Source organism: Grammomys surdaster, unplaced genomic scaffold, assembly GCF_004785775.1.
Source record: "Grammomys surdaster isolate TR1022 unplaced genomic scaffold, NIH_TR_1.0 144, whole genome shotgun sequence".
Lineage (NCBI taxonomy): Eukaryota > Metazoa > Chordata > Mammalia > Rodentia > Muridae > Grammomys > Grammomys surdaster.
Window position 1 is genome coordinate 1 of NW_021604602.1, and position 7,026 is coordinate 7,026.

Sequence of the window (7,026 nt, forward strand, 5' to 3'; positions counted from 1 at the left end):
GTAGTTAGGCTCCTTCAGGTCAAGAACTCCCAGGCCACCTGGACCCTGCTAAAGCCTGAGGCTTTCCAGAAGGGATGGATACCTTCTATACTATCATATCAGAAATGCCTGTCATAGGCAGACTGAAGAATTCCCTTTGTGTACTGTGTATCCGGGATTCTGCGTACTCAACTCAGACTAGCAGTGGAAAATGTGGCATTCAGCTAATCAATGAGTTTAAGTCACAGCCCAGAACGCCCTTTGAAGATTGACAGTTCAGTGTTCCCCTTGGGCAAATTCCAGAATTACATCAATGACTAAAACATCTCAGAGGCTGTGGATTTTAGCAGTTAGACATACATGGTTCTGAAGCTATGGGCACCTCCTCTCTAGTAGTCAGTGTAAGGATACAGGTTCTCAGGCAACATCCTCTCCTTTCATTTGCCAACCAGTGACAACTCACCTCTAAAGAGAGCAAAATTCACCATCAGCATGGATGTCTTCCCATCCAGGTCTGAGACCACTTCCTTGATCTTCCCTTGGGTCTGTTTCCTCACGTAGTCATGGATGAGCTTCCTGGCCTCACGAGGCTGCTGGAAGTCTGCTGTTAAGGCCTTATTCTGGTACAGTGCCCTTGCCTTCTCCTTGAACTCTGCCAGCATCTGCAGGTACTTTTCAGTAAGCATGGCACTACCTGTGCGGATCTGTGAGCCTCTGTAGGAGTTGCCCAAAGCCCTGGTGGATGTCCGACTCAAAGGTCTCTGTGAGATTGAACTTGAGACCTTCTAGAATCTCTTCCAGGATGTTGTCTTTTGCTCCCAGGGCCAGGGAGGCCAGACAATTGAAACTCTAAGTGCAGAAAAAAAACAATGCTTTTATCTGGAATCTCTGAAGCCAGATTCTTGAGGAGGCTGAAGGCAAAGTCAGGGTTGATGGAAACCAGTTTTAGACTTAACAGTTGTCTTCAAGTGTCTTGGCCTTTGTGGACTTCAGTATCTCTTCCCAGTGGGACACCTGAGCAGCAGAGGACAGCAGGGCAGATCCTAGCCAACAAAATTACCAGAGCTACAATGAAGGCCATCTTCTCTGTTTTCCAGGATGAAAGGAAAACATCCTTTGAGTCTGGGAGGACCAACTGGTGCTCTGACCATCTCCTAGTTCTCCCACCTAGTGGGTATTGTGTCCTGCTCTGCCTCTGGGACTGCCCACCTGAGGTACTCTGGACACTCAGATGGCAGTACTACATCATGAGCTCCCTCCTACCATAGAGAATATGCTGTTGCAAAAGTTTTTTTTTTCTATTTAAGAGAACCAGCATCCAAAAAGTGGAAAGGTCATTCCAGCCTCGCAGATGAAGGAAGAGAACAATCTGGAGCTGGACACAGGCCATGTGTAATCTTAATGTCTCTTCTCCCTTTCTGGATTGGCATAAGGCCCCACTAGAAGGCAGGGGCCCTCTTCATCTGCACTTGTGTCCTGTCTATCAACAAGCTTCAGACCAGACTGAAGGAAGGAACCTTGGACGAATTTTTAGCACTGAATCTTGTCCATGATTCTGGGAGTAGGGCAATTAAATGGAAATACTGGAAACATCTGGCTCAGTGACAAAGCCTTGTCACCACTGAGAACAGCTATTGGAAGAACCAATAGGAGATGTCCTTTCAACCTTGCCAGGGTATTTACATGGCTTAAGGATTAGAAGGCCTCCTGACCAGAAGAAAAAGAAAAATTTCAAGTCTCTGATACCTGTACCAGATTTCAATTTAAATGTTAGGGTGGCTGTGTGGTGGCAAGCCAATATCTAGACCTCTCAGGACAGCCTGTTGTGTGGCCCAGTGACATAATTGGCAAAAGTGTCTGGCCCATCACAGGTATGGATGTGGAGAATGTCCAGACAGCTAACTCATCCATACTCTCCATCAGTATTGAGCACAGATGAATACTGTGATCATGGCAAACATGGCTCCCAACTGTAGCCTCTGTCCATGCTGTACAGGAGTTCAGATGGGAAAGTAGATGAGAGGAATGGAAAGATGAGGAAGGATAAGGAAGAGAGGGAACAAGATGTATTATGGGAGAAGGAGGAGTGAAGAAATGCAAGGAAGAGGGGGTGGGGCGATAGGAGGGGGGAGGGGACAGGATGAGGGAGTCAAGGGGAAGATGGAGAGAGAGGAGACTGGGAGAGTGTAGGAGGATGGAGAGCAGGGGAGGGAGGTGTTGGAGCTTTGTCTCATGTCCCCAGGGAGATACATGTCTGCAGAGGATCCTGGATTTCAGCTACCTTCTTCCTCTGCAACCATTTTTTGGAAAATCATTCAACAATACTTTATTTCAAAATGATTTCCACAGAAAACAGGCTATTCTGTTTGTGTAGAAGACCTGGCTCAGTAGCTGAGCTGCTGTCTTCTTTTTCTTGATAGAATAGAATGTAGCCCCTTTTTTGGCCATGGATTTACCAGGGAATTGTGGTTCCTGTCCCAAGGCATCTCCTGTCTGATGTGAGCATGGCAGTGATGCCACCTCTCCCAGACAGACTCTGTCACAGTCCTGTCACCTCCTGTCTCCTGCATCAGCACCTGGGCTAGCAATATGTCAATATTTTCCCCCTGTGGAGGGTCAGAAGGAGCAGGCTCAATTCACTTTCCTGGAGCATAGCCCATGGCATCTGAAACTTCCATAGCCATGAGGAGACAAGAGAGAAGAGTTTTATGCACTTCAAAAATGTTGCCTGATTCATCTCCGGTTCCCTAAGAATAATTTCTCACCTCCCCCAAACCAAGACTGCAGGTCATAGCCATTAACACATCTCCTGGGAGGGATCCTTCCTCTGTCCCTAGAAAGAAGATTTCAGTGGCATTACCTGCACACCTGAAGCCAGCTGCCAGTATCTGTGTTAGCTGGGTCCTGATGTTCTCCTTTGCTGTTCATTTCTTCCCAGGAACTCCTCCTTCCTCTTACAAAATGCTGATCATGATAAGCTGTGCTCTGTGCTCACACTTGAGATGGACAGACAGGATGATCTGTGGTGAGAATGACTTGCAGGCTCTATCTTGGAGAAACACCTCCTAGTGGCAAACCTCTAGCAGTGTTCCAAATAACAGGCCTACTGGATGCCCTAATTGTGGCTTCTGTTTCTGTAATAGTTCAAAGGTCAGTCAGTATGGGACAGGTGAGCAGTCAAGGCAAAAAGACAGAGCACCAGTCCTGACTCACTTGTCCCCAGGAAGAGCTGCAGCTAACCTCTGTTCCGGGCTTCCCAAGTCACTCCACAAAGGATACAACTCTATGTCTGTACTCCTTGGTCTTTGTTTTGTAAAGCTATAAAGATTTTGTGAAACTGCTTCCACGTTGGAAAGTGGAATTTGGGTATTGGAAATCTGTGTTCTTGGATCATTGTCCCAGAAAATGGCTACAGAATGAAGGACCTTATTGCCTTCAGGATGAGAGCTGTGTAGGTTGTATCAACAGTGGGTTGAGAGACACTCATAAGGCTGGTGTTAGGTGCAAAGCCATTCTGAAATGGAAGTGCAAGCCCTAAAAGGCAGGGTTTCATCTTGAAAACGAAGTCTAATGGTGATTCTCTGCATACTTGAAGAAAACATTATGTATAGCATATTCCTGTTTTCCTAGAGATATCCTAATATTCTCACAAAATCTGGTACTGCAGACTGGGGCACATAGTTCTCCTTCAGTACAGACAGCCTGATTCAGTTCAATGCATCCTGCCATGAGGTCATATGAAATCTTTTTTTACCCTCTGACATTTTGCTTCTTCTCTTGCCCACTTGTATGTTCACACAGAGAGGGGGTGGGGGGAGAAAGAGAGAGAGAAATAGAGAGAAATAGAGATAGTATGGAAAGAAAGAGAGAGCTGTAGTGATTTAATTCCACAATAAAACATTCTTTTTACCCATGATGTTCCCTAGTTTGATGACATCACTGCTTCCTGGCTTACAATTGTTTCTGAAACCAGGACAGAACACCACCACCTTTCACAGGGCCCTATCCACTGAAGTGTCATGTGCTGGCAAGATTTATGTCAACTCAACACAAACTATGGTCACGGTGAGAGGAAGAAATCTTCACTGACAAATGCCTTCATAAAATCTGGTTGTAGGTAAGCCTGTAGGGCATTTTCCTAATTATATTAATGGACCAAGCTTAGACCATTTTGGGTGCTACCATTTCTGGGGCCAGTGGTCCTGAGGCTTTGTAAGTAAGTATGCTGAGAAAGCTATGTAAAGCAAACCAGTAAGCAGCAACCCCCCATGGATTAAGCATCAGCTCCTGCCTCCAGGTTTCTGTCTGTTTGGGTTCCTGTCCTGATTCTCTTCAGTGATGAACATTGTGTAAGCCACAGAAATCCTTTCCTCTCCTTCTTGTGTACTGGTCATGGTGTTTCACGACAGCAATAGAAACCATAACTGAGACATCCTCTACTCTGTCCACTCATCTCTCCACCCCTACTTGTTTAAGAGACATTGTGTACCTGTCTCCTCAGTGTCTGTCTCCCTCATTGGATCACTGGAGCCTGCTGTCTCTCTATCTTTCTGCAATCTTGGATCCTTCTGAACAAAAGCCCAGGGGGTGCTTCAGGAAGCTCCTGTTGCTCTCCTGGACACCCATGCCACATAAGGGATACTTAACCCCAGTGAAGTATCTTTCTGAGATCCTCTTTTGGGGGACAATCTCATATGAGATCCTGTCTCTAAAGGACTTAGACCATCTCTCCCCTCCCCCTCACCGTGTCTCAGCTCCTATGTTAATGGACTCTTTCTCCTGGTGGGATTCCTCCAGACTTTCCCTTAAGTCTCTCCCATGTCCTCCTTACTCTGAAGTTCTCTGCTGCCACCTTTTCACGGTTATCTTTCTTCTGCTTGCTCTGTCTCTCTCACTTGCTCAGTCCTGGGCTCTTCCCATTCCACACTGGAATCTTCCGTTCCACTTGCTTGTCTCCTTAAGTCTCTTTCCCACCTCAGAGCCAGAACTACCATTAACACTCACCACCTTCTTTTTGACTGCGATGCGTCTTGGCCACAATACAAGCTTGGCACTCTCATCAGGCAGGAAATGCCATATTTGATTATCGGATTCTCACTGATCTTGACATATTCTGCCAAGCCGTCAGCACATGGTCTGAGAGCCCATGTTCAGGCTTTCTTTGCCTCCACCCACCCACTGAGCCCAGTGTCATATTTACCAGATTTACCTGACAAAAACCTAACATCCTCCCCAAGCAGATCAGAACCTTGAGCTTTCAGCTCCATCTTCTTTCAGCTTTGATCTACAGGACACAGCCCCTCCATGGGCCCTGGTGGAGTCTTCAGCCTTCCCTCTGAATCATCCCAAGCAAGGCTACATCAAAGTATGGGGTCTGCTTTATTAAAGCTTGAACCTGTCTTTGCTCCACTCACTGAGCCTTTAGAGTCCTTTGCAAAGATCCATCTGATTCCTCCACGCTCACTGAGACATCTTGTGGCCCTAACATGTGCAGGGGGAATCCTATGCTCTGCCTTGCGTGATCTGCTTCTTGTCAACCTTCTGAACCATCTGTCCCCTCCTTCCTGTTGCTCTAACTTACCGAGTGTATCCTGCCTCAGGACCTTGGCTCTTGCTGTCAGGCCCCGAGAGTCCAGGTTCTGTGTCCATTTGCACAGCTCAGCTGCTCATTTCCTTGAATTCCCAGCTCATGTGGACCTGCCTCACCTCTGCTCTTGCTGTGTCCATGTTTGTTTTCCCTGCATGCTTCTGGAATGCTGTGTTGTGTTGGTCAAGCTTTCCCAGGGAGAAGGTATGTTCACAGGGAGGCACTCTCCTGCCTCATGCACTACTTATGTTCTATGATTGGTACGCAGTTGGTTACAGAAGTCCCAGATAAACCATTCACCCAATTTTGAGAATCTCATCCTAGAAATCCATGCCCCTGCCTCAGATCACAGGCACTTCCATGACTTATCTCTCTCTCTCACTATCATAAACTATTCCCCTGCAGTAGTGGTTCCTCTGTGTTTGAGTTACTTATTGCCAGAATTTGTCATCATGCTAAACTATTCCCTGATGTCGTTCTTCCAAGCGACCTTGGGCAGTCTGGCACTTTCTGAAGTCAAGTTCATATCTGTGTAGGACGAACCAAGAAAAGTTCAGTCTTCCTAGAAGCTGAGTTTCCTGGGAAACATCTTGTCATCGGGGCCTCATCATCAAAAGGACCAGTCTGTTCCCATCTATGCATGGCCGTCAGCCTCAGTGAATGTCCTGACTTGTTGGTAAGACTGAGGCTTCATTCTCACTATATTAACATTCACAAGCTCCTCAGAAATGTATTTCTGAATTCATTCACATATTCCTGCCTTCATTCATTCACTGCTGCTCTGTATCCTGATCTGACCTGCATGCAGAGGATAGATGAGGAACCATAGCTACTGGGTCTAGGAGGTGGGGACAGACACATGGAGATTGTAGGCTTTGATTGCTTATGTGCAGCCAGGCTGGTGACAGACCATCTGGTGTCAAGATTCCTCTCCAGTCCTATTTCCCTTATTTCACTGTGACTTGTTGGTAAGGGTTCTAGTTGTGAACAATGCATTCTCCAAGGTCCCCAAATCTCTGAACTTGAGCTGAACCTGCCCTATGTACCAAAGACTAGTGAAAAGCTGTTTAGTTCCCCAATGAGCCCCTCCTTAAATGGGACCTCAACAGTCAGGACAGGAGGCATGGTAGGCTGCACCTTCCTGGCAGCATCTTGACAGTTTCCCTATATCTGTCCTAGGATTGGAGGTGACAGAGAGCTGACCAGAGCTCTGAGAGGTTCATGCAAATGTTGTAGCTTGAGAGAAGAGAGCAGAGGCACTGGGGGGTGAGGAGCTCCAGCAGGCTGCCCTGAGGAGAATCACCTCTGCTGAGAAGTGGAGAGGAAGGGAAGGGGGAGGGATTTCACAGGGTGTGGGCTCATGCTGGGGGTTCGCAGCAGGAGGTGAGCCTGCATCACTGTTCCCTCCTTCTATCCCCTTTGGTATGCGCTGCTGGAGAGCATGGGTAGTTTTTGGATCT

The 7,026-nt window shown here is 47.1% G+C and overlaps 1 long non-coding RNA gene across 1 annotated transcript; it reads left to right on the plus strand.

Annotated features, from left to right (window-relative positions):
- Nucleotides 1-2,915: 2,915 nt before the first annotated feature.
- On the plus strand, nucleotides 2,916-6,186 carry LOC114618640. The gene is made up of 3 exons (XR_003710988.1): nucleotides 2,916-3,004; nucleotides 3,906-4,096; nucleotides 6,103-6,186. It is a non-coding gene; the product is annotated as an uncharacterized LOC114618640 (long non-coding RNA).
- Nucleotides 6,187-7,026: the final 840 nt, after the last annotated feature.